The sequence below is a fragment of the Coregonus lavaretus genome (genome assembly GCF_964263955.1).
Source record: "Coregonus lavaretus genome assembly, chromosome: 1".
Lineage (NCBI taxonomy): Eukaryota > Metazoa > Chordata > Actinopteri > Salmoniformes > Salmonidae > Coregonus > Coregonus lavaretus.
Window position 1 is genome coordinate 20,667,261 of NC_139988.1, and position 27,715 is coordinate 20,694,975.

Genomic DNA, 27,715 nt, shown 5'->3' on the forward strand with positions numbered 1-27,715 from the left:
ATTGTCTCCTGAACCTAGCCGTATCCATAGTTACGGACCTTGCCGGTAGATCAATACTCTCTGGTACCATGGTTTAAACATCACATTTATCACAGGTTTGCATGTCACAATATTGTGCTTATCTACTCATAATAGTTTCATAATTTAGTTCACTTACATCAGACAGTTGTTTCACAAAATTAATTTGGATAAAGCCAATGTGCAGATCTTTGGTTATTTAACAATAGGTATCTGCTTACCTTTTTAGAAGCCCGGGCAGTTTGTGAAACATACGGTTCGATGAAAGAGGTGACCAAATGTGCCGGACATTACCCAGCGAAGTCCCTTCTACCAGATCGCGTCGGGTTCACCAATTGTCAAAGTCGCGTCAATTCAAATCTGGTATTAGGAACAAAAGAGGTCAACACGACTTCTAAGATATACTAGTTATTTTAATTAATGCAAAAACCTTCAATGGTAAATATGATGTTTCGTATATACGGGCTCTTTGAAATACCTCGCAGGGCACTTCAGAGAACTAAAGACATTGTTCCAGATTCAATACTCAAATACTCTGACAGAGGGAATTTCCCACTTCTCTGCTGGCCAATTAGAGTAGAGACTTGAGCGTGGTTTAAACTTTACTCAGCCAATTCGTTGATGCACCCCTGTTGCCAGCCTCTTCTGTTACCAGGCATACGTTCCTCATAACAACCTGTCATAGTGAGAAGAGCCAGCTCCCTTAGACATCATTCCTATGTCCAAGGAAGGTTCACAGATCACAAAGAACCAGTATAGTCTAGCATTTGGAGACAAATCCTTATCTCCCTTTACCCCCTAAAACAGCTCTTCACATCAATCACAGCCTCCCAGGTGTCACAACCTACATTAGCCCAGTCAAGAATGCATTCTTTCTAAGTTAGTCATCCCATCAATTTAGGAGAATAATAAATCCCCAATAATATGTTTAATGGATTAAGATGCATTCACAATTAATTATGCTAAGTAGGTTCAAACAAAAACAAATGGTTACAGCGAGATCTCGAGGATCTGCACAGGTCTAGGAGGCGTCAACCCCTCCCTGTTCGACAACTGCCTAGTTTTTGTCCCTGGCAACCGCTCCGGCTTCTCTCTCTCCACAGTCCGCGGTAGTCATTACCTCCTTCCCGAGGGAAGCAACAACCGAAGACCCAACGGAACCCGCGCGTTTAGGACAAACTTGCCCCTTCAGAGGGCAAGCGCTTCGCCTTGATGCCAAATAAGCGACCGTTAGCCAGGCTACCGGAGCCATAGACACCATGAACGACAAGTACCACCGGGCGGCCCGGGATGGCTACCTGGACCTACTCAGAGAGGCTACTCGGAAGGAGCTGAACGCGCCGGATGAAGATGGAATGACACCGACGTTATGGGCTGCATACCACGGCAACCTTGACGCGCTCCGGCTCATTGTGGGAAGAGGGTAAGTTTCGTTAAGTTTCCTAAGCAGCCGATAGAGCCTATAGCACATACAATAGCTTCTCTCGCAACTCAGCACCAAGGCAACTAACTTAAAATGTTGCTCAGCTGTCCCCTTTGCAAATTGGTCTACCTGTTGAACTATCAACAAACAGGTGTGGAGGTGTCACTGTCGCATGGTAGTGCGGTGCGCGCAGAGGCAACTTGGCAATGTGCATATCTCCCTTCCATCTGAAAAGGCAGTAGTCAGAGCCATATATAGCCTAGGCTAGAGATGTGACTATTATGTAGATATATGATCTTATCTTTGATATTTGGCTAATTTTATCTATAGGTGGACCCAGGAATCGAACCCACAATCCTGACGTTGAGCTACAAAAGACTACTAAAACCTCCAGTCAGCTGGTTCAAGCCCTGATTACTATCTAGGAACAAAATGTACATTCAAATGACTGTTAATGCCAGCTCAGGATTTATGTATGCTGGTTTGACCCTCCTCACCCCATCCAACAGTGCTGTTGATGTGATGGACAGCTCTTTGTCTCCATTTTAACAGCCTAATTAAAGGCAAAGGTCACTGGCAGATGGATGGCCTACCCATCACTCTCTCACACACCCATTCACAACCATGGGGCATGAATACTTATAATAATAATAATAATATGCCATTTAGCAGACGCTTTTATCCAAAGCGACTTACAGTCATGCGTGCATACATTTTTTTGTGTATGGGTGGTCCCGGGGATCGAACCCAATACCTTGGCGTTACAAGCGCCGTGCTCTACCAGCTGAGCTACAGAGGACCACGTACTTATACATGCACTCACACACGCAAGCACGTTCACACACACACAATGAAAAAAAAGTATGTTGATTCAACTTACAATTGTAAGGCAACCAGCTGCAATAGGATTGTGAGTTTGCTCAACATTTGGGAATATCTGAACCAACATACATTCTCAAGTTGAATTGTATGTTCACTGAACTTACAATTTTAGGTTTAGTGAACATACAATTCAACTTGAGAATGTATTCAGCCTTATTTCTATATTTCCCACAGAGCAAATTGGCCAGTGTTGATTTCAGTGTAACATTTATAGTGTTGATTCAGGAGTTAAATTCACTCTGTAAGAGTGACGCTAACACTTAGTGTTGTAAAATAACCCCCAGCGTTGGTGTTAATAACCAAAGTTATTGTTTTACACTGTGGAGAGTAAAACAGTCCCATCAAAACCACACTCATTATTATCATATTTCCCAGCATGCTCTACTGCAGGTTGATTTATTTTTATTTTTAATATATGTCTGTGTTTGTACATTGATTGATTGACAAAGATAAATTATGCTTCACAAAGATAAATATACATTATCCTAAACTAAGCCAATCAGTTAGTTAGATTTATTGCACCCGTTAAAAACACTTTATATATATATATATATATATATATATATATATATATATATATATATATACAGTGAGGGGGAAAAAGTATTTGATCCCCTGCTGATTTTGTACGTTTGCCCACTGACAAAGAAATGATCAGTCTATAATTTGAATGGTAGGTTTATTTGAACAGTGAGAGGCAGAATAACAACAACAAAATCAAGAAAAACGCATGTCAAAAATGTTATAAATTGATTTGCATTTTAATGAGGGAAATAAGTATTTGACCCCTCTGCAAAACATGACTTAGTACTTGGTGGCAAAACCCTTGTTGGCAATCACAGAGGTCAGACGTTTCTTGTAGTTGGCCACCAGGTTTGCACACATCTCAGGAGGGATTTTGTCCCACCCCAATCTTCTCCAAGTCATTAAGGTTTCGAGGCTGACGTTTGGCAACTCGAACCTTCAGCTCCCTCCACAGATTTTCTATGGGATTAAGGTCTGGAGACTGGCTAGGCCACTCCAGGACCTTAATGTGCTTCTTCTTGAGCCACTCCTTTTTTGCCTTGGCCGTGTGTTTTGGGTCATTGTCATGCTGGAATACCCATCCACGACCCATTTTCAATGTAAAATAGCCCTTACACAGCCTGGAGGTGTGTTGGGTCATTGTCCTGTTGAAAAACAAATGATAGTCCCAATAAGCCCAAACCAGATGGGATGGCGTATCGCTGCAGAATTCTGTGGTAGCCATGCTGGTTAAGTGTGCCTTGAATTCTTAATAAATCACAGACAGTGTCACCAGCAAAGCACCCCCACACCATAACACCTCCTCCTCCATGCTTTACGGTGGGAAATACACATGCGGAGATCATCCGTTCACCCACACCGCGTCTTACAAAGACACAGCGGTTGGAACCAGAAATCTCCAATTTGGACAATTTCCACCGGTCTAATGTCCATTGCTCGTGTTTTTTGGCCCAAGCAAGTCTCTTCTTCTTCCTATTGGTGTCCTTTAGTAGTGGTTTCTTTGCCGCAATTTGACAAGGAAGGCCTGATTCACACAGTCTCCTCTGAACAGTTGATGTTGAAATGTGTCTGTTACTTGAACTATGTGAAGCATTTATTTGGGCTGCAATTTCTGAGGCTGGTAACTCTAATGAACTTATCCTCTGCAGCAGAGGTAACTCTGGGTCTTCCATTCCTGTGGCGGTCCTCATGAGAGCCAGTTTCATCATAGCGCTTGATGGTTTTTGCGACTGCACTTGAAGAAACTTTCAAAGTTCTGGAAATGTTCTGTGTTGACTGACCTTCATGACCTAAAGTAATGATGGACTGTCATTTCTCTTTGCTTATTTGAGCTGTTCTTGCCATAATATGGACTTGGTCTTTTACCAAATAGTGCTATCTTCTGTATACCCCCCCTACCTTGTCACAACACAACTGATTGGCTCAAATGCATTAAGAAGGAAAGAAATTCCACAAATTAACTTTTAAGAAGGCACACCTGTTAATTGAAATGCATTCCAGGTGACTACCTCATGAAGCTTGTTGATAGAATGCCAAGAGTGTGCAAAGCTGTCATCAAAGCAAAGGGTGGCTATTTGAAGAATCTCAATTATAAAATATATTTTGATTTGTTTAACACTTTTTTGGTTACTACATTGGTTACTCACACGTTCGTTGAGAGACGGGTCAGACCAAGGTGCAGCGTTGTATGCAAACATGTTTATTAAACAAAACAAGAAACAACGTAACGTGAAGTCCTCAGGCTATACACATATAAGCTTAAACACGGAACAAGATCCCACAAACACAGTCGGCAATGAGCTACCTAAGTATGATCCCCAATCAGAGACAACGAGCGACAGCTGCCTCTGATTGGGAATCACATCCCGCCAAACCGAGAAATACACATCTAGATCCTAAACATAGAAATTCTAACATATATCCTCACGCCCGGACCAAACCAAGTAAAGACAACCGGCCTCTCAAGGCCAGGGCGTGACAATTCTACAATGTAGAAAATAGTACAAATAAAGAAAACCCATTGAATGAGTAGGTTCTAAAACTTTTGACCGGTAGTGTGTATATATATTTTTTTTTACATTTAATTTCGATTTTTCTGGGGTTGCTGCAGCACCCTCAGCACCCCTACTTCCTGTGGCTATGAGTAGTAGTAGTGGTGAAGGGGTGGAGTGGACCCCCATTCATTGGTGGTAGCTTTGATAATGAGTTGAATGAATTTATCACATTCTGTATCACAGGGCCTCCCTCCCTAGGTAATACATCCAGTTGAATTACATAAGAAAATGCTGTTTTCAATCAGATCAACTTTTGAAAGGGCCCACTACTTTTACCACATTGTTCGCTAGCAGGCTACCACGGACTATAAATAATAATAATATAATATACTTGTGAGCTACAGTAGCAGGGTACTAGCCAGATAACAGCTATACTCTTTGTGTCCCACATAAACCACTAGGCATACGTCACTTTATTTAGGACCTACAGTATACTGTATGTCACTGTACACCCTCAGTGATCTATCAATGGTGCTTTCTGACTTTCAATGGGAAACAAGAGAGACTCAGGATTTAGGAGTAAGGCTATATTATCGTTTGATAAGTCAGCTACTCTTTCAGCTACCGAAAGCTCCTTTGTGTACAGTACAGGCAAAAAGCCCTCCCTTTTGTTGAAGCTTTAAGTGCTGGACAAAGCAGGTTTGGATGGAAGGGGTATAGTATTTACTCCCTATTTAAGAGAGCCCTGTTACTCCCCATGACAACCCACAATGGTTGAGACAGCACCCAGGAGAGCAGGAGAGATGAGGAGGAGGGTAGGGTCGAGACTCAAGGGATAGAGATGCAGAGGAGAGAGAGTAGAGGAGGAGGGTAGAGTCGAGACTCAAGGGATAAAGATGCAGAGGAGAGAGAGTAGAGGAGGAGGGTAGAGTCGAGACTCAAGGGATAAAGATGCAGAGGAGAGAGAGTAGAGGAGTATAAGGGGAGGAGTAGTGGATGATATGGTCGAGACTCGAGGGATATGTCAAGACCTTAGTGACAGGTTTATAAGGCATGGTGGTAATTAAGTGTGGAGAGCGCAGTAGAGGCTGATGCCTGAGAGAAGCGGCAGTGGTTATTAACAGCATAGATATTAGCTGTAGAGGAAAGGTCAGGGTGATGGATAGGACTAATCGGGCAGACTGGTCCTCTAACGACACTCCCAGGGGACTGATGCTACACCACAGGGCCAGGCTGGAGGTGGATGAGCTAAGGATGGACAGGACCAGAGCTGTGGTGGAGGTCAGAGGGCCTGCTAGAAGGTAAGAGGAAAATAATGAGGCTGAACATCTAGGTCTGGGTGGTTTACCAGATCCAGATTATTTAACATAATCTTGGACTAATAAACACTGAATGGAGATGCTCTGTGTAATGTATTTCATACAAATTATGCTTTTTCTATTTGTGTATTATTATTTTCGTTATACAACGGGTGGGTCTAATCCTGAATGCTGATTGGTTAAAACTACATTCAAGCCGTGTCTATTCCACAGAGATTAGAGATTGAGCATATTTGATATCAGTAGCTGTAGCCTATTTTCCAATAAATTATACATAAAACAAAAAAGTGATGAGGCTGTGTTTTAATTATGTAACAACCACCGTTGTTTTGGTCTGTAACTGGGCCATAGAGTAGGCTTAGCTGACTGTTGGGTCAGATCCCTTGGTTGCCCTGTTGATAGTCAGATTACCTGTTTTGGGAAATCAAGGTGTGATCTGTGATTCCTTCTTGATGGGGTGCTGCATTTCGTTGCCGTTCCTAAGTGTTTTATTATAAGCATAATTGACCATCAGATGTAATCTGTAGGTGGAGAGTCAAAACATGACGATGCACATTGATGACGATGCACATTCAACCTGTAAATGCATGAAGGATCAAATGTGTTAGTAGGAGTGGTCAGAATATTCACAATTAGTAAAACAAGACAGATACTGTATTGACTACCTTATGCCAGGATCTGGGCCTGTATGTAGATTTTCAGAGTAGGAGTGCTAATTCAGGATCAGTTTGGCCTTTTAGATCATAATGAATACGATTATATGGACAGAGGGGGACCTGATCATAGATCCGTTTTTACAAACAGGCAGGAAGTAGAAATCAGGGTAAAGAAAAGCAGCCAGGGAGGGCGCGTTCAGCAGGACGGAACGTTTTGGAATGTTCAGATAGATATACAGTGCCTTCGGAAAGTATTCAGACCCCTTGACTTTTTCCACATTTTGTTACGTTACAGCCTTATTCTAAAATTGATTGAATAAAAACGTTTCCTCATCAATCTACACACAATACCCAATCATGACAGGTTTTTAGACATTTTTGCACATTTATAAAAAATAAAAACAGAAATACCTTATTTACATAAGTATTCAGACCCTTTGCTATGAGACTCGAAATTGAGCTCAGGTGCATCCTGTTTCCATTGATCATTACATTTACATTTTAGTCATTTAGCAGACGCTCTTATCCAGAGCGACTTACAGTTAGTGAATACATATATTTTTTTTTATACTGCCCCCCCGTGGGAATCGAACCCACAACCATGGCGTTGCAAACGCCATGCTCTATCAACTGAGCTACATCCCTGCCGGCCATTCCCTCCCCTACCCTGGACAACGCTGGGCCAATTGTGCGCCGCCCATGAGTCTCCCTGTCGCGGCCGGCTGCGACAGAGCCTGGATTCGAACCAGGATCTCTAGTGGCACAGTTAGCACTGCGATGCAGTGCCTTAGACCACTGCGCCACTCATCCTTGAGATGTTTCTACAACTTGATTGGAGTCCACCTGTGGTAAATTCAGTTGATTGGACATGATTTGGAAAGGCACACACCTGTCTATATAAGGTCCCACAGTTGACAGTGCATGTCAGAGCCATGAGGTCGAAGGAATTGTCCGTAGAGCTCCGAGACAGGATTGTGTCGAGGCACAGATCTGGGGAAGGGTACCAAAACATTTCTGCAGCATTGAAGGTCCCCAAGAACACAGTGGCCTCCATCATTCTTAAATGGAAGAAGTTTGGAACCACCGAGACTCTTCCTAGAGCTGTCTGCCCAGCCAAACAGAGCAATCAGAGGAGGGGACCAAGTACCCGATGGTCACTTTGACAGAGCTCTATAGGTCCACTGTGGAGATGGGAGAATCTTCAAGAAGGACAACCATCTCTGCAGCACTCCACCAATCAGGCCTTCATGGTAGAGTGGCCAGACGGAAGCCACTCCTCAGTAAAAGGCACATGACAGTTGGAGTTTGCCAAAAGGCACCTAAAGACTCTCAGACCATGAGAAACAAGATTCTCTGGTCTGATGAAACCAAAATTGAACTCTTTGGCCTGAATGCCAAGCGTCATGTCTGGAGGAACCTGGCACCATCCCTACGGTGAAGCATGGTGGTGGCAGCATGATGCTGTGGGGATGTTTTTCAGTGGCAGGGACTGGGAGACTAGTCAGGATCGAGGCAAAGATGAACGGAGCAAAGTACAGAGAGATCCTTGATGAAAACCTGCTCAGGACCTCAGACTGGGGCAAAGCTTCACCTTCCAACAGGACAACGACCCTAAACACACAGCCAAGACAACGCAGGAGTGGCTTTGGGACAAGTCTCTGAATGTCCTTGAGTGGCCCAGCCAGAGCCTGGACTTGAACCCGATCGAACATCTCTGGGGAGACCTAAAAATAATTGTGCATCTACGCTCCCCATCCAACCTGACAGGGCTTGAGAGGATCTGCAGAGAAGAATGGGAGAAACTCCCCAAATACAGGTGTGCCAAGCTTGTAGCGTCATATCCAAGAAGACTTGATGCTGTAATCGCTGCCAAAGGTGCTTCAACAAAGTACTGAGTAAAGGCTCTGAATACTTATGTAAATGTGATATTTCCATTTTTTATTTGTAATACATTTGCACACATTTCTAAAAACCAGTTTTTGCTTTGTCATAATGGGGTATTGTGTGTAGATTGACGAGGAAAAAAACAATTTAATCAATTTTAGAGTAAGGCTGTAACGTAACAAAATGTGGAAAAATTCAAGGGGTCTGAATACTTTCCGAAGGCACTGTATGCTATGTAAAACAAACATGCCTCTCTGGCATGTAGAATAAGGAATCACGTTCGACAACTATTGGCAACTGGACATGGCACTGGTGTTGACCTTGTGGCTCTGTGTGGTCACAGCTTCTCTAGGTGTCTGTGAGAAAAAAGACTCTTGGTCCATGTGTTGAATAATACATGGTAACACCGCTGTAATGTTTCACCTGCACCCCGTCAATTATTGATCACACCACAACGGGGGGAACATAGGAAGGGGAGGGACCCTGACCCGCAAAGCAGGAAGTGAAATATAATTATCTGTGCAATCCCTGTGTCACACACATAAGTACACTGTGGCCCAGTTTCCCGGAAGCAGATTACACCTATTCCTATAATTAAATGGTTCTCCATCGAGCATGATTTTTTGTCTAGGAGTAGCCTAGGCATAAACACTGGCACCCAATATTTTGAGTCCTTATTCTGTCGACAGCTGTTATTGATGGCCGATGTTGCAGTAGGAGTAAAAGGCCTAAGTACGTTTTATTGTGTACTCTGTACCATATTATTACCATACTCTCCCTCTCCCAGAGGTGACCCGGACAAGTGTGATATCTGGGGGAACACGCCGCTCCACCTGGCCGCCGCCAACGGCCACCACAACTGCCTGTCCTTCCTGGTGTTGTTCGGTGCCAACGTGTGGTGCCTGGACAACGACTACCACACGCCCCTCGACATGGCCGCCACCAAGAGCCACATGGACTGTGTCCGGTACCTGGACTCCATCGCCGCCAAGCAGTCGGCCCTTAACCCCAAGGTGAGGTGTCAGGAGCAATGACAACACAGCAAATTCTGAGTCTGTGGATCCATATACAGTCGTGGTCAAAAGTGAAATTTTCACAAAGTCTGCTGCCTCAGTTTTTATGATGGCAATTTGCATATACTCCAGAATGTTATGAAGAGTGATCAGATGAATTGCAATTAATTGCAAAGTCCCTCTTTGCCATGAAAATGAACTTAATCCCCCAAAAACATTTCCACTGCATTTCAGCCCTGCCACAAAAGGACCAGCTGACATCATGTCAGTGATTCTCTCGTTAACACAGGTGAGAGTGTTGATGAGGACAAGGCTGGAGATCACTCTGTCATGCTGATTGAGTTAGAATAACAGACTGGAAGCTTTAAAAGGAGGGTTGTGCTTGAAATCATTGTTCTTCCTCTGTTAACCATGGTTACCTGCAAGGAAACAAGTGCCGTCATCTTTGCTTTGCACAAAAAGGGCTTCACAGGCAAGGATATTGCTGCTAGTAAGCACCTAAATCAACCATTTATCGGATCATCAAGAACTTCAAGGAGAGAGGTTCAATTGTTGTGAAGAAGGCTTCAGGGCGCCCAAGAAAGTCCAGCACCACCAGTGCAGAGCTTGCTCAGGAATGGCAGCAGCATGACACTAATCTTAACCTGGACCAGCTGGTAGATTTATCGATCCGGCTGGATAACCTGTTGGCCACCCGCGGACGTCCAGATCAGGGTCCTTCCAGTCCATCCCCCAGCACTTCCGACTCCACACCTATGGAGCTTGGAGGTGCTGAGGTGGAGAGAACGAGCAAGGGGGTGGTCTCCTGCACCAACTGTGGCTGCAGAGGACACACTGCGGGCCGGTGCAGGAGAGGACCCTCATGGAATCGAGGCAGCAGGCAGGGTTCTGGTGGACCATCCCAGGTGAGTAGGCACCCAACTCACCCAGAGCTCCCTGTTGCTCACATGATGGTAAATGCTATTTTCCCTGAGTTTTCCCCACATTCCCAGCATAGGGCGCTCGTAGATTCTGGCGCAGCTGGGAATTTCATGGATAGGCTAGTTGCGCATAGATTAGGGATGCCTATATTGCCTTTAGATGTGCCCTTCCCCATACGTCCCCTAGATAGTCGCCCTTTAGAGTCGGGTATGTTTAGGGAGGTCACAGTTCCACTCCGGATGGAGACGCAGGGGGGTCATGAGGAGAGAATTAGTCTCTTCCTTATTGATTCTCCTGCGTTTCCTGTGGTGCTGGGGCTTCCCTGGCTAACTACCCATGACCCCAGTATTTCGTGGCAACAGAGGGCTCTTAAGGGATGGTCACCTCAGTGCTCGGGAAGGGGACGAGTGGAAGACGGCATTTAGTACCACCTCTGGTCACTATGAGTACCTCGTCATGCCGTACGGTTTGATGAATGCTCCCTCAGTCTTTCAATTATTTGTCGATGAGATTTTCAGGGATCTGCACGGACAGGGTGTAGTGGTGTATATAGATGATATTCTCATCTACTCCGCTACATGCGACGAGCATGTGTCCCTGGTGCGCAAGGTGCTTGGTAGACTGTTGGAGCATGACATGTACGTTAAGGCTGAGAAATGTCTGTTCTTCAAACAGTCCGTCTCTTTCTTAGGATACAGCTTGTCAGAGTCAGTGGTCGAGATGGAGTGTGACCGCATTTCAGCCGTGAGTAATTGGCCGACTCCTACCATGGTAAAGGAGGTGCAGTGATTTTTGGGTTTTGCCAACTACTACCAGAGATTTATCCGGGGCTTTGGCCAGGTAGCAGCTCCCATAACCTCTTTGCTAAAGGGCGGACCGGTGCGCCTGCAGTGGTCAGCTGAGGCGAACAGGACTTTTGGTCAGCTGAAGGCGCTGTTCACCTCGGCTCCCGTGCTGGCTCATCCGGATCCTTCCTTGCAATTCACAGTCGAGGTGGACGCGTCCGAGGCTGGGATAGGAGCTGTACTGTCTCAGCACTCGGGCACGCCTCCCAAACTCCGCCCCTGTGCTTTATTTTCGAAGAAGCTCAGCCCGGCGGTCAAAACTATAACATGGGGATCGGGAGCTGTTAGCTGTTGTGAAAGCTCTTAAGGTGTGGAGTCATTGGCTTGAGGGGGCTAAACACCCTTTTTTCATTTTGACTGACCCCCGCAATCTGGAGTACATACGGCAGCAGGGAGACTGAATCCTCGTCAGGCAAGGTGGGCAATGTTTTTCACGCGTTTTGTGTTCACCTTATCATATAGACCAGGTTCCCAGAATGCTAAGGCAGACGCTCTGTCCCGGCTGTATGACTCAGAGGAGCGGACCAGGAAGCCCACTCCCATACTTCCGGCTTCTTGTCTGGTGGCACCGGTGGTATGGGAGGTTGACGCGGACATCGAGCTGGTGTTACGCACGGAGCCCACTCCCCCCCCAGTGTCCAGTGGGTCGTGTGTACGTTTCGTCTGAGGTTCGCGATCGTTTGATCTATTGGGCTCACACGTCACCCTCTTCTGGCCATCCTGGCATCGGTCGGACAGTGCGCTGTCTTAGTGGGAAGTACTGGTGGCCTACCTTAGCTCAGGACGTGAGGGTTTATGTTTCTTCCTGTTCGGTGTGCGCCCAGTGCAAGGCACCTAGACACCTGCCCAGAGGTAAATTACAACCTCTCCCCGTTCCACAACGGCCGTGGTCACACCTATCGGTGGACTTTGTTACGGATCTTCCTCCGTCACAAGGTAACACCACGATCCTGGTTGTTGTGGATCGGTTTTCTAAGTCCTGTCGTCTCATTCCTTTGCCCGGTCTTCCTACTGCCCTACAGACCGCAGAGGCCCTGTTTACACACGTCTTCCGGCACTACGGGGTACCTGAGGATATAGTGTCTGATCGGGGTCCCCAGTTTACATCGAGGGTCTGGAAGGCGTTCATGGACCATCTGGGGGTCTCGGTCAGCCTGACCTCAGGGTTTCACCCCGAGAGTAATGGGCAGGTGGAGAGAGTAAACCAGGATGTGGATAGGTTTCTGAGGTCATATTTCCAGGACTGGCAGGGGGATTGGTCAGTTTACATCCCCTGGGCAGAGATGGCACAAAATTCCCTCCTCCACTGACCTGTCTCCCTTTCAGTGTGTACTAGGTTACCAGCCGGTCCTGGCACCGTGGCATCAGAGCCAGATCGAGGCACCTGCGGTGGATGAATGGTTTCGGCGCTCGGAGGAGACATGGAACGCTGCCCATATACGCCTGCAAAGGGCTATTAGGAGACAGAAGGCGAGTGCCGACCGCCACCGCAGTGAGGCTCCGGTTTATGCACCGGGGGACCGGGTCTGGCTCTCGACCCGAAACCTGCCCCTTCGCCTGCCCTGCCGGAAGCTGGGTCGGCGGTTTGTGGGGCCATTTAAATCCTGAGGAGGTTGAACAAGGTTTGTTATAGGTTACAGCTCCCCCTGATTACCGTATTAACCCCTCGTTCCATATGTCTCTCCTCAGGCCGGTGGTAGCTGGTCCGCTCCAGGAGAATGAGGTGAGGGAGGTTCCTCCGCCCCCATTGGACATTGAGGGGGCACCGGTGTACTCGGTCCGTTCCATCCTGGATTCGAGGCGTCGGGTTGGAGGCCTGCAGTATCTCGTGGAGTGGGAGGGGTACGGTCCGGAGGAACGGAGCTGGGTTTCCAGGAGGGACATCCTCGATCCCTCCTTGTTAAGGGAGTTCCATCGTCGTCATCCGACTCACCCTGCTCCGCGTCCTCCTGGCCGTCCCCGAGGGGGGGGGGGGTACTGTCACGGATACAGCCGAGGCTGCCCCTCCTCCTTGCTCTGGCAGGCTTCGACGTTCGTCGTCACCGGAGTACTAGCTTCCACCGATCGATGTTTCTGTGTCACACTAGTCCTGTCTTTATTATTCACACCTGTTACTCATTAGGCTAATTGGTTTCCCTATATTACCTCTGTTGTCCCTCCAGGGTGTGTGCGTGATTGTTCATTGTTACGTCGTCTGTTGAGCTGTTTGTTTTGCTCTTCCCTGCGTGGAGGGTTTGCTATGGTTTACTTTGTGTTCAGTAAAGCCATACACTTATCAGTTCTGTGTCCTGCGCCTGATTCCGTTTCACCACTTCACCCAGACGCTGACAAATACAGTCATGGGTGGTAACTCTACAATTTACTTGAAAGGCAAGGGACTATGGGAAATATTTGAATAAGGCTTTACACTAAGCAGTGTTAAACACTGAACACTCTTACGGTGTCTATATGGATCCACAGACTCAACACTTTCAGTGTTGATTTAACACTGTTTATTTTGTTTATTTTAACACTGGAGAATTAGCTGTGAAGGAACATATGCAGGAAGAGTCCTATGTCATCTTTATTGAGACTACTAAATGCACATTTTGAACCAGTAGGTTGTTAAAGAATATATTATATTTAAATTGGTTTTTAAATTGTAGTCAATTCCACAGCCTGCATGCAATTCAGTTTGACGCGTCATATAGCCTAAACTGCTATGGTGGTATTTGTGGAATTTTTTATTGTGAATAAATAAATCTACCTCTCCTATAAGCTGGTGAGCAAGCTGAAAGACAGAGCATTCCGCGCGGCAGAAAGGAGGATAAAGGACTGTGTGAAGATGCAGCAGAAACACCACCAGCGGATGGAGAGGAAGTTCCTGAAGGAGAGTGTAGCGTCGGATAACTCAGACGCCATGAGCTTCACTAGTTATAACAGCAGCAGCACGCTAAACCGCAAGCTTCCTCAGTTCAACACAGTCACTTCCAATATGCCATACTCACAGGTCAAAAGCATTTCTTCCCTGCTACTTCACTGTCAATTTCTCATGAATGCATTTCCTATTATTTTGATAGTCAATGGCAGTTTGAGTAAATCATTTGATATTGTTTTATGTACCCTGATGAATGAATTCATGAGTAAGCTCAGGAAATGTCAGCATTATTCAAATGTCAAATTCTATGTCTTGCATTAATTTAGTAAATTATCTGTTAATGTCCTCTGAGTCCACGTTTCGATCTGTGCAATCCTCTCTCTCTATAGGCCACTCTACACTCCACAGCCAAGGGTAGGACGAAGATTCAGAAGAAGCTAGAGAAGAAGAAACAGGTGGACGGCACCTTCAAGATCTACGAGGATGGGAGAAAGAGTGTGCGCTCGCTGTCTGGCCTTCAGCTAGGCCAGGACGTCATGTTCCTCAAGCAGGTAAAATAATTTGCTAGGCAGAGACGCAACACCCAAAACAGTTGGTGAGGTTCTGACTAATGGAAAGTAAACTTTAGAAAAATAAACACACTCTATACTCCCAAACATTAAATGGAGAACCCATTACATTTCCCACAGGCTTAGTGGGAAACCTGGGTTCGCTCCATTAAAATGGATTCCTATTCATTGATGTTCCTTCAACAGGGCACCTATGCCAACTCCAAGGACCGCTCGCGCCTCAACATCCGGGACATGTTCCCTCACCACGGCGACATCCACAATCACCATGACGATGGCCACGACGATTATGACGACGACCGTGCCGACACCATCTCCCACATCTCCCGTGCCATCAGCGACCCAGGCCTCCACAAGGCCGCCTACTCCGAGATCAGCGCCGAATCGGGCCGCGACTCTCTGTTCACCCGGCCAGGTCTCGGAACCATGGTGTTCCAACGGAACTATATATCCGGCGGTCTCTTCGGCATCGGAGCCCGGGACGACTGTTCCGTGGCTGGCAGTGAACCCATAGGCCGGGCCCCTAACGTTCGTCTCCGTGGCTACCTCCCACGTCACCAGCCCAGCCTGGACGATGCAATAGAGATAGGAACCTACAGGAGCTGCCCTGGGATGAGGCTGACGTGGGCCTGGACGAGGAGCTGGAGCCTGAGAACGGACCACTGGAGACCTTCCTGGCCTCCCAGAGCCTGGAGGAGTTCATGCCCATCTTCAGGAGGAAGAAAATCGACCTGGAGGCCCTGCTGCTCTGCTCGTGTAACAGGTCAAAGAATTACAGATTTTTGCAACCGTTCATTTTCTATTTTTTATTTTATTTTGTGAGTTGATTTCACCAAAATATTGTATTGTTCAGCATTTCGTGTAGTTTACAGATATTGGGAGAGTTAGTTGTGTAAGTGCGCCCTCTAGAGTGTTGGTTTGGTTATATGCGGAGTTGTCTCATGCTTTTCTCAGTCTGCATTCTACTCGACTGAGAGGTATGTGTTCACTTCGGCGTGATATAAACTTGATATACCTGTTAAAACTAAAACGTTTCAGTGCACATAGTAACTTGTATGTATATTATATGATGAGTGTACATACATTTAATCAAGCTGTGTCGTGAATTTAGCTATTTTTGAGAGTTTGAGAAATTGCTAACTTAGCTAACCTCGTGTTTTGTTTAGCTGTAAGTTAGCGATTGTCATTCTATCCTCTTGTGTTGAAGCCCACGTTTCAGTTGTTTTTTTTATGTTAGGCGGATTCTGGTCGAGGGTAGAGTTTTGAACATTTTCTCTCCTTGATGTTGAACAGGTATGTATTCCCTATATCAGGTTAAAAATATGTGTTCATTTAAAATGTTTTCATGTATTGATTAGTGTTTAATGGCACTGAAAAGCTCAAATGTGAAGGATTACATGTTGCTTCGTGCATATTACTGTATATATTACCTATTTGAAAGATGGTTTATGTCATGTTGCACAGTATTAATGTAAAGGCTAAAAGCTTAGAGTTTTTGGCAGAGATAACATGCAATATGACACATACATAAGATATACACCAGATGCGATGTTTATTTTCCAATTATGTTGTATTTTATTCCTTGGATTTTTGAATGTGATTATACTGAGTCTGCATTCTACTCGACTGAGAGAGGCGGATTCTGGTCGAGGGTAGAGTTTTGAACATTTTCTCTCCTTGATGTTGAACAGATTGAGAGAGTTGTACACAATAAAGTGCCTTCAAGTACGCCAGTGTCTTGTCTTCAGTGCACCGGAACACAACGCAGTAGTCGGCAACGAGCAGACCGCGCCGGCTACATTGGTGCCGTGACCCGGATATCTTCGCTTCAGATCATCGCCAGGGTGATCGCCGGTGGTTGCTGTGACGAGTAGGAACCTCTTCGGAACGTTGACAAGTATAAGGGCAAACATTAATGTGTAAATTGTAGCTCTTAATTGCCTACCTCAGCTACTTCTATCATTTGACAAAAAATTTTTCATATTCACATGTTCTGGTGATTCACATATCATTACCATAGTCTATTACAACTTTCTATTAAAAAAAATAAAAGACTGATGGTAAGGATGCGCAGACACCATTTAGTGTTGGAGATGCTGCAGGGGTAAGCCTGGGGAGGGGCAGGTTTATGAGTAGGGTGGAGAACACGCCGGTTAGGGGTGCTGGTATACTAGGCAGACCTGTACTCTCGTCCACACGCTTACGCACTGATGAATATTCCCCCGCACCACACATGCGTAGCTTAAGAGATGCTCCAGACATTGCAAGCAGCGTTAGTTCAGTGGGCCGTCTTGCATTTTCACACACTCACACCCAAACAGATGAACATTCTCCACGTCAGCCAGTGTCTAGTTCACATGTGAGTTCTGCAGACCTAGGGAGTCTCATCACACAGTTAGCTCATGAAATAGGAGAGAACATTGCTAGCCAATTACAGAGATCTGTTGGTAGTGCAGATAACCAAACCACTCCTACGCCTAGCCTGAACTTAGGATATGGACAGTCTGATTTGAACATGACAGGAGTAAAGTTAGTCATGAAGACAGATGTCAAAGAGCCGCCGTACTTCAGGGGTGATGGAACAGACAAACACACAGTGCATGAGTGGGAAGAGATTATGAGCGTTTACCTGAATAAGAGGGGTGTACACCCGCAAGAGCACTCCCAGGAGATAATGTCAAGACTAATGGGAAAGGCTAGAGACATTGTTAAAGTTACCCTGCGCAGTATGCCATCGCTGCAGCCAGCTGAGAACTCCAAGCTCGTCTTTGATATTCTGAAACAACATTTCAGTGAGTTAACCTACTCCTCTATGCCTTTAGCAGATTTCTATAACACACTTCCTCTGGCCGGAGAAAGTCCCATGGACTATTGGATACGCTTGAACAAGGCTGTGGATGTCGCAGATGAGTGTCTGAGAAGGCAGGGGCGAAACATTGAGGACCCCTCTCACGAAGTCACAATGATGCTGGTGAAACACTGTCCCGACCCCGCTCTTGCAAGTGTCCTAAAGTGCAAAACAGCTGAAAAGTGGACAGCAAATGAGATTCAGGAACACCTCGTTGAACATCAGAGAGAGGCTAGAACAATGTGTTAAGCCAAATCTTATCGGCCAAAGAACATTGGTGCACATGCTCAGGCATTAACCACAGAGACAGTCGCTGCTGAAAACCCAACAGACCTTACTGGTTACCCAAAGGCAATGGGGCTTCCATCCTCTCCTCAGACAGAGAGCATCTGCATGCAGTCTCTCATTGGCTTGCTGAACCGTGTGCTAGAGCAGACGGCACACACAACAGCAGTCGTGCCACCAAGCAGGGGGCCAGCAGCCATTGTTCAGAGTAGATGTAAAGTCTGTCAGTCTGCCGAACACTCAGCTACTGCACACTGTAGACAGGCAAACCTCTGTATGGGCTGTTACAAGCCCGGCCACTGGAAGAGAGAATGCCAACAGCGCCGGCCAAGAATTAACGCTCAGCCACAGTTAGCGCACACACCACCTAACTCTGAGCAAGGTGGAGCCAGTTTAAACTAGATAGCTCACATACGGAAAGGGGATGTGTGAGCGTTGAAGATTCAACCCTTGAAGAAAGTGAAGAATTGAAGGAGATGTATGTCAATGTCTGTAAAGCAATGTCTGATAATTGCACAGTAATTGTTCAGAATATTCACAGAGTTGAGACGTTCGGTGAGTTATTTCACGCAAAGGTGACAGTTAATGGCTGTGCTCAGTTGCAAGGGCTCCTCGATACAGGCTCAATGGCCTGCACGATAAGTGAAGAGGCAGAGCAGAGACTACTATCGGATAGCGTCTTGACCCCACATCAAGAACTCTCACAGCATATCATCCTTGTTGGCTGTGGAGGTGTACAAGTGCGCCCCAAGTGCATGTATGACATGGAACTAAGTCTGTATGGGGTAAAGTGCATGGTCCCAGTTCTGGTGATCACTGGTCAGAAAGACTACATAATAGTAGGCACCAACATGTTGAAACGTGTACTGCATCAGCTGAAAAACGAGAACAGTTATTGGACACTTATCTCGAGCAACACAAAAGGGTCTCCAGATGGCGAACAGTTTCTAGAAATGATGACCAGTCTCACAAGATGGAGGGGTGAAGATGTGCCAGGAAAAGTAGGGACAGTGAAGCTAACTCAGGCGGTGACTCTCCTTCCCAAACAAGAGTACCTGCTGTGGGGAAGACTGCCAAGTAATATGCCCAAGTCACCTGGGAGTACAGTTATGGTGGAGCCTACAACCTCCAGGTGTGTGCCTCGGGGCATTATGGTGGGGAGAGTGGTAACACCGCTATGGGGAGATGGCTGGACTCCCATGAAAATCACTAATATCTCAGACAAACCACTCACACTGAAAAGGAACAGCAAGCTTGCGGACGTCTCTACTTGTGTTGCAGCTGAAGATCTCACACTGTTCCAGGGTTCCTGTCAGAGTGATGCTGGCTCTGTTAGAGTGACTCATGTGAAACAGGACGACAACGGTGACCTGAAAGACAGACTGCAGAAGTCTGGTCTAGGAAATGTCGACATTGATCATTGTGAAGCGAGCCCCTCCACCAAGCTCCAACTTGTGACATTGCTGGAGAAATATCAGGATATATTTTCAAAGCATCATCTTGACTGTGGAGAAGCCAAGGGCTTTGCCCATAGGATCCGCCTCACTGACGACCGTCCCTTCCGTCTTCCATATCGCAGAGTGCCGCCAGCCCACTATCAAAAGCTGCGCCAAGTTCTCACCGAGATGGAGGAACAGGAAATCATACGGAAATCAATGAGTGAATATGCTTCTCCACTCGTGATGGTTTGGAAGAAAAATGGCGACCTCCGGATATGCACAGACTTTCGATGGCTGAATGCAAGAACTATCAAGGATGCTCATCCTTTGCCCCATCAATCGGACTGCTTGGCTGCCCTTGGTGGTAATGCTGTCTTCAGCACCATGGACCTCACGTCTGGATTTTATAACTTGCCCATGCATGAGGAGGACAAAAAGTATACCGCCTTCACAACACCATTAGGCCTGCACGAGTATAACAGAATGCCACAGGGGCTTTGCAACAGTCCAGCGTCCTTCATGAGGATGATGCTGAGTATCTTTGGCGATCTTAACTTCAGCAGTCTCTTGTGCTACCAAGATGATCTCTTGATATTTGCCCCCAATGAACAGCAGGCCCTCAGCAGATTAGAGGTTGTTTTCCAGAGGTTACAGGAGCACAATCTAAAGTTGAGTCCAAAAAAATGCCATCTGTTACGGAGATCTGTGAAGTTTCTCGGACACATCGTTGACAGTGACGGTGTTGCTGTTGACCCAGAGAAGGTCGAGGTCATCACCAAAATGTCAAAGAGGGACTTGATGGAAGATGATGGCTGCACTCCTTCAGTTCACAGAGTGAAGTCGTTCCTGGGGATGGTATTTTATTACCAACACTACATACCAAATTGCTCCTCCATCGCAAAACCCCTGTTTGCTCTCACAGCTGGCCAGAAACGGAGAGGAAAGGCCGGGAAGTACAGTCAGAATGCGGGAGTCTACAGAAAGCTCAAACCTGCGGATTGGACCCTTGACTGCGATTCCGCTTTCGCCGGCCTTAAGGGGAAGCTCCTGAATTGTGTGGTCCTTAGCCATCCAGACTTTTCTAAGCCCTTGGTTCTGTCCATTGATGCGTCTCTTGATGGCCTTGGGGCAGTTCTGTCCCAGATACCAGAAGGAGAAACGAAGGCACGCCCGATCGCCTTTGCCAGCAAGACCCTCACTGGCTCACAAAAGAGGTATCCTGCTCACCGACTGGAGTTCTTGGCGCTCAAATGGAGTGTTTGTGAAAAATTCAGCCACTGGTTGAAAGGCCACACTTTTACAGTGTGGACCAACAATAATCCTTTGACCTATATAATGACCAAACCAAAACTTGACGCTTGCGAACAGAGGTGGGTGGCAAAGCTTTCCCCATACACCTTCAGTATCAAACACATTCCTGGGGTAAAGAACATTGTGGCAGATGCCCTGAGTAGAGATCCGTTTGCTAAATCAGTGAGCCAAAGGTTGATCAGTGAGCCCTATGAAAGTCTTTTGGCCGAGGCGGAGGGAACCAAAGAGGAGAAAGTCCAAGATCTCTTCCGGAATAAGACCCAGTGTCTCCAGGCACATGATGCAGGGTGCTGTGTAACTATGGACCCCACTCAAGACAGGCTGGCCGGCAGTCAAGAACCCTCTCATGTGAAATCTGCTTGTGAAGCTCATGTAGAGTGGGAAAGGGGAGCAGAGATAAGAGCAACACAGTTTCTCAATGTTCTTCCCCAGGCGGTGCCCTCAGAACAAGACACACTTCCAGCCCTCTCCATCGGCGAGCTGAGGCACAGCCAGGAAATAGATCCAGTTATCAGGGAAGTCCTGCCACTCATTCAGAGGGGTGAGCCACCACCTAGGCGAGGGAGGAGGAGGTTAGCTCTTACGACCCAGACACTGTGCAAGCAATGGCATCATCTAAAAGTCCAGGACGGAGTCCTATATAGGGTAACCAAAGACCCATTAAGCAGAGAGAAGAGGTATCAGTTTGTGCTGCCTGCTAGCTTGAAGGCCAAAGCTCTCGCTGGTGTGCATGATTTCGCTGGGCATCAAGGGCAGGCTAGAACAGCACACCTCGCCCGACAGCGTTTCTTCTGGCCGCAAATGGGAAGAGACATCAAGGAATATGTGAAATGCTGCCAACGCTGTATCCTTGCAAAGACCCCTGAACCAGCTGCCCGAGCTCCCTTGGAGAGCATTCGCACTTCGGCACCCATAGAGCTGGTGTGCATTGATTTTTGGAGTGCTGAGGACTGTAAGCAAAGATCTGTCGATGTGTTAGTCATAACAGACCACTTTACAAAATTGGCTCATGCCTTTCACTGCATAAACCAAACTGCAAAGCAAATAGCAAAGAAGTTATGGGATAACGTATTCTGCATCTACGGTTTCCCAGAGCGAATACATTCTGATCAAGGGGCCAATTTTGAAAGCAAACTCATAGCTGAACTCCTCAGCCTCACAGGGATTATGAAAACACACACAACAGCATACCATCCCATGGGAAATGGGCAAACCGAAAGGTTCAATAGGACACTTGGCAGTATGTTGCGTGCCCTACCCCTGACAGCTAAGCAACACTGGGTCCAACAGATACAGACTTTGACTTTTGCATATAATGCCACCACTCATGAAACAACTGGATATCCTCCATTCTATTTGATGTATGGTCGAGTCCCCAGACTCCCAGTAGACATGGTCTTCAAACAAGTCTTGAGGGATCCAGTCGTGGTGAATTATAAGACCTATGCAGAGAAACTGATGGCGAACCTCCATGTGGCTGCCGACATAGCTCAGCAGCATGCGAGGAAAGGACAGCAACATCAAGCTGATGGCTACAACAAGAGAGTTCGTGGAACCCACTTGAACGTTGGCGACCGAGTTTTGTTAGCTAATAAAGCAGAGAGAGGGAAGAGGAAGTTAGCGGATAAGTGGGAAGCCACTATGCATACCATCATAGACCGGAACCCTCAGACTCACGTTTACAAAGTCAGAGACGAAAGTGGGAAAACAAAAGTTGTTCATCGGAATTTGATGTTGGACGTGAGCTTCTTGCCCATGCCAGAACTAAGCGATGAAGAGACGAATGGAGCTGCCTCGGATGTGGCCAGTGAGTTTCAGCCTCCTTCTGTTGATGCTTTGAGTGGCCTAGCAGTAGATGCTTCTGAGGACCGTACATGTTCGTGGTTAAACGCATCCTCTGACTCTGAGTCTATTGGAGAAGCTGATGAGTCTGAGATGGAGAATGAGATGCCCCACTCTCTGTCCAGGAAGTCTGTTCAACTGACACCCACGAGAGCCCAGTCTAAAGAGGTCAGAGGCCAAGGGGAAAATGAATACTCACCTGTGAGAGACTTGTCGGATTCCAGTGACCCCCCTGATTTGCACATGACTGACACTGACTCTGTTGCCCCAATTGATGTTCCTGACTTAGATGAGACAGGGTCTTCGGACATCAATTCACCTGTTACACTGACTGATACCCTCCCAAGTACAAGGGTTTGAAAGTCAGGTTGTCAGAACACGTACTGGCAGGGTTGTTAAGGCAGTCGATCGCTTGATAGAGAACATGGTGCAAAAACCACTCACCAAGGGTTTTGTTACAGGAGTCAGAAGGTCACTGTCTTTCCGTTCTTTATTTTAGATACATTTTTGAGATTAAGATATTTTTCTTTATTACCAGTGGTATGACCTGGGTCATGAGATGTTCATATTGGAGGGAAAGTGTTCCAAGATCTCATATGGTGTATAAGGCATCATATTCACTAGAAGGGGCAGTAGCCTGATCAACTGCTGTTTTCTTTTAACTTACTTTGTAAGTAGCTTTATGCGCTGTATATGGGAAATGGAGTCCCAGGGCTATCTTGGACCAAGTGGACAAGAGTTTTATTCTATATGTTTTTGGTTATTTTCCACCCTCGACGTGCGAAGGATTTTGGTGAAATGAAAGAGGGGTGAATGTAACAGGTCAAAGAATTACAGATTTTTGCAACCGTTCATTTTCTATTTTTTTATTTTATTTTGTGAGTTGATTTCACCAAAATATTGTATTGTTCAGCATTTCGTGTAGTTTACAGATATTGGGAGAGTTAGTTGTGTAAGTGCGCCCTCTAGAGTGTTGATTTGGTTATATGCGGAGTTGTCTCATGCTTTTCTCAGTCTGCATTCTACTCGACTGAGAGAGGTATGTGTTCACTTCGGCGTGATATAAACTTGATATACCTGTTCAAACTAAAACGTTTCAGTGCACATAGTAACTTGTATGTATATTATATGATGAGTGTACATACATTTAATCAAGCTGTGTCGTGAATTTAGCTATTTTTGAGAGTTTGAGAAATTGCTAACTTAGCTAACCTCGTGTTTTGTTTAGCTGTAAGTTAGCGATTGTCATTCTATCCTCTTGTGTTGAAGCCCACGTTTCAGTTGTTTTTTTATGTTAGGCGGATTCTGGTCGAGGGTAGAGTTTTGAACATTTTCTCTCCTTGATGTTGAACAGGTATGTATTCCCTATATCAGGTTAAAAATATGTGTTCATTTAAAATGTTTTCATGTATTGATTAGTGTTTAATGGCACTGAAAAGCTCAAATGTGAAGGATTACATGTTGCTTCGTGCATATTACTGTATGTATTACCTATTTGAAAGATGGTTTATGTCATGTTGCACAGTATTAATGTAAAGGCTAAAAGCTCAGAGTTTTTGGCAGAGATAACATGCAATATGACACATGCATAAGATATACACCAGATGCGATGTTTATTTTCCAATTATGTTGTATTTTATTCCTTGGATTTTTGAATGTGATTATACTGAGTCTGCATTCTACTCGACTGAGAGAGGCGGATTCTGGTCGAGGGTAGAGTTTTGAACATTTTCTCTCCTTGATGTTGAACAGATTGAGAGAGTTGTACACAATAAAGTGCCTTCAAGTATGCCAGTGTCTTGTCTTCAGTGCACCGGAACACAACGCAGTAGTCGGCAACGAGCAGACCGCGCCGGCTACACTCGGACCAGGATCTGACCTCCATACGCACCCCCCTGGGACCCAGGAAGAGGCTGCTAGAGGCCTGAAAGAGACGGTTGGACACCCTGAAGGAACCAGAGGGCATCGAGGACACTGAGCTCTGAAGGTTAGTATTACTATATGAATTCTATGACAGGCAAAGCACTTTACTTTGATAGCCTACACATGCCTCAAACAGTAGAGGGAATAAAGAACACTGAGCTCTGAGGGTCAGTACAGTAGACTCTTTAAAGGCCAAATGCCTTTTTTAAAATCTCAATATCAAATCATTTCTGGGTAACAATTAAGTACCTTACTGTGATTATTTTCAATCAAAATGGTCAAAAAGAAAACAAATAGCTTCTTAGGAACAATTTTGCTAGGACTGTCTGGGAGTGGGGAGGGGAAATCTGAAAACGAGCTGTTATTGGCAGAGGTTTGGAACTCTCTTTCTTATTGGTCTATTAGCAAATTTACTGCTTGGTGATGCCACCAGGCAGGCCAAAACTACATCCTACCGAAACAGGCTGACATTTGCTCTTAAGGTGTCCGCATGCTTCCCAGACAAAACCGTTCATTCATATATTATGACGACATTTTGTGACTTTTTTGTTGGTTTTCGTCTTCGGCAAGGTTTTTTTCGGCTGTTCGTGCACACAAAACATTTTCTCAAGGCAAGCTGAAGTTTGGTAGCCAAAGTCTACACCCCTTCGTCGGTGATTGATCAACAGTAGGGATTCTTCAATTAAGTGTATGTTGTCATTCAATGAGAGATGACTAGTTTTCCTGCACATTTTTTCACTTGAGAAATACTAGAAGATCTTAGTTAGATGTAAAATGTAAAAGATCTCCTCGGCAAAAACGGCAAAATTAATGACAGATTTCTTGAGTTATCGTAGATTAATTCTGACTGTTTTGAGGAAGTGTATACTGGCTACGGCGTTTCAAGATGAACAAATAGTACTATTGCCGCTTTTTTCTCGTTTTTCAAGAAAAGGTATTTTAACTTCGCCTAGCCGAGTTCTGCGAGGAGCAAACCGAACCTAGTATGCAGACAACTTTACACTGTAGTCCCGTGTAGCTCAGTTGGTAGAGCATGGCGCTTGCAACGCCAGGGTTGTGGGTTCGATTCCCACGGGGGGCCTGTATGAAAAAAAAAATGTATGCACTCACTAACTGTAAGTCGTTCTGGATAAGAGCGTCTGCTAAATGTAAAAGGACATTTTCACAGTTTCACAGTATTATTCCAACCTCATAGTGTGGAAATATACATATAGAACACATTATAATAATATAATATAGGCCACTTAGCAGACACTACAGACTGACAGTACAGTGAGTGAAATCATTTTTATCTATTTTTAACTCTGAGCCAGTACTAGCAGACTTTCTACCTATGTGTGTGGATGTAGATGAATGGGGCCATCTAGTGGAGAGCAGTATAACTACACCACAGCATGACAAGATTACATCATTTAGGACTTCAGCTGTGTTACTATTGAAATAAGCATACCCTATTATAGTAGATTTCTAGATGGGACATAGATCATATAATACTGTACGTGTTTTATTTTGTTTCAGTCACAGAGCAAAGATCCTTTATGGTCATTCAAGATGACACAGGAGGCCTAGACTTGGCAGTGAATGTGGTCCTGCTCTGTCTGGATCAGCTCTAGTTATGAGATGGTGTTATGATCCACAGAGCCTGGCTCTGATGCCTCTCTACCCAGGGACGTTGCTCCCTGCCTGGGGACACAGAGAAGATTACACTGGGTCTGGTAGAGTCCCCAGTGTCCTGGTGCCGTGCCTGAGAGGACATCTTTAGTTACACGCCCAGATGGTCTGGCAGGGCCGCTGGTGCCATGGGACTGTGCCCACACACATACTAACACTGGCACACAACCTTGTGATTAGGAATTATTCTCCCCACTCACCGATGCGCACACACGTTGCCCATATGTAATGCTGTATTCCATTTGCAAGCAAGCATTTCATAATGTTTTTGTCTGTATATTTGTGCAAATGTGTAATGTTATTTATTTATTATTTATAGAAAATGTTTTGTTTATTACAGACATTATTGTACAGTTTTGTTACTTTAGTATGTATAATAGTGGTACTACAGTTAGCTAAGACACTAGGCTGCCCATGTCCTTAATAAAAAAAAGGAGACTACAATGTCCCAAATGGCACCCTATTCCCAATATAGTGCACTACTTTTGACCAGATACCTATGGGCCCTGGTCAAATGTAATGCACTATGTAGGGAATAGGGTGCCATTTGGGACATATACACGTTCTGTTTTTAAGGATAGTTTGTGTTTTAATGCAGATACTGGAACATGGTTCTGTGAGGTTATCAGTCAGTCAGTCAGTCTATCTGTCTGTGTCTTCATCCCAAAAAGCATCCTATCCACTATGTAGTGCACTTATTTTGACCAGTGCCCTTAGGGTCCCCTATGCACTATATAGGGAAAAGGGTGCCATTTGGAATCATTCTGTCTGTGCTAAGGTAACTGTTATCTGGTTTTGCTGAGGGCCTCCAGCCCCGGGGTATAGTGTTTCACAAGAGGTCTGCCTGTGGACTGGTGTGTATGACTGTTCATGAATGTGTTTGTATGTAACTTCAATGATTATGTATGAATACCACCTTTGGGAAACAAAATAAGTCATGTTTGGATGTATTCTCACACACAACAGTTATAATAAAACCTTTATTACAATTAATGAAAGTTACTTTTTTGACACTGATTGTTAATATCTTGGTAATTGCAAATGCAACCGCAACGATGGTTCAGCTAGATAGGTCTTCCCTGCTGTTTCTGTCACTAGTGTTACAGTGTGATAACATGAATGACAGCTCCTGTTAGGAATAGAACAAGACAGAGTTGATGTAGACTAGAGGGACGAATGAAGGTCTGTCTGATAGCCTAGTGTTCTTATGTACCGTGGGTCGTGTTCTATTAGAGTGAAAACATTTTGAAATGGGGAGGTAATACCTGTCCAATTAGAAAACAGATATTTTAATTTTCCATTACAAAGAGTTTTGCTACAGTGTGCCCCACTGAACACTACCCTGCAACTCGGCTGAACAGTTGTAGTGGTAGTCCGGTCCACTCAGGATACAGCCAGTCCTCCTATTTCGCCTACCTCATTAAGAACACTGCAGCCAACACGGCACCTGGCCCTGAGCAGCTGGATAAAACTGCCAATAAAACTTTGTA

At 45.5% G+C, this 27,715-nt stretch overlaps 1 pseudogene across 1 annotated transcript; it reads left to right on the plus strand.

Annotated features, from left to right (window-relative positions):
• Nucleotides 1-1,277: 1,277 nt before the first annotated feature.
• LOC311126413 (pre-mRNA splicing regulator USH1G-like) lies at nt 1,278-24,616 on the plus strand (annotated as a pseudogene). The gene is made up of 6 exons: nt 1,278-1,441; nt 9,489-9,714; nt 14,239-14,469; nt 14,727-14,888; nt 15,093-15,660; nt 24,478-24,616. The product of its transcript is annotated as a pre-mRNA splicing regulator USH1G-like (transcript).
• Nucleotides 24,617-27,715: the final 3,099 nt, after the last annotated feature.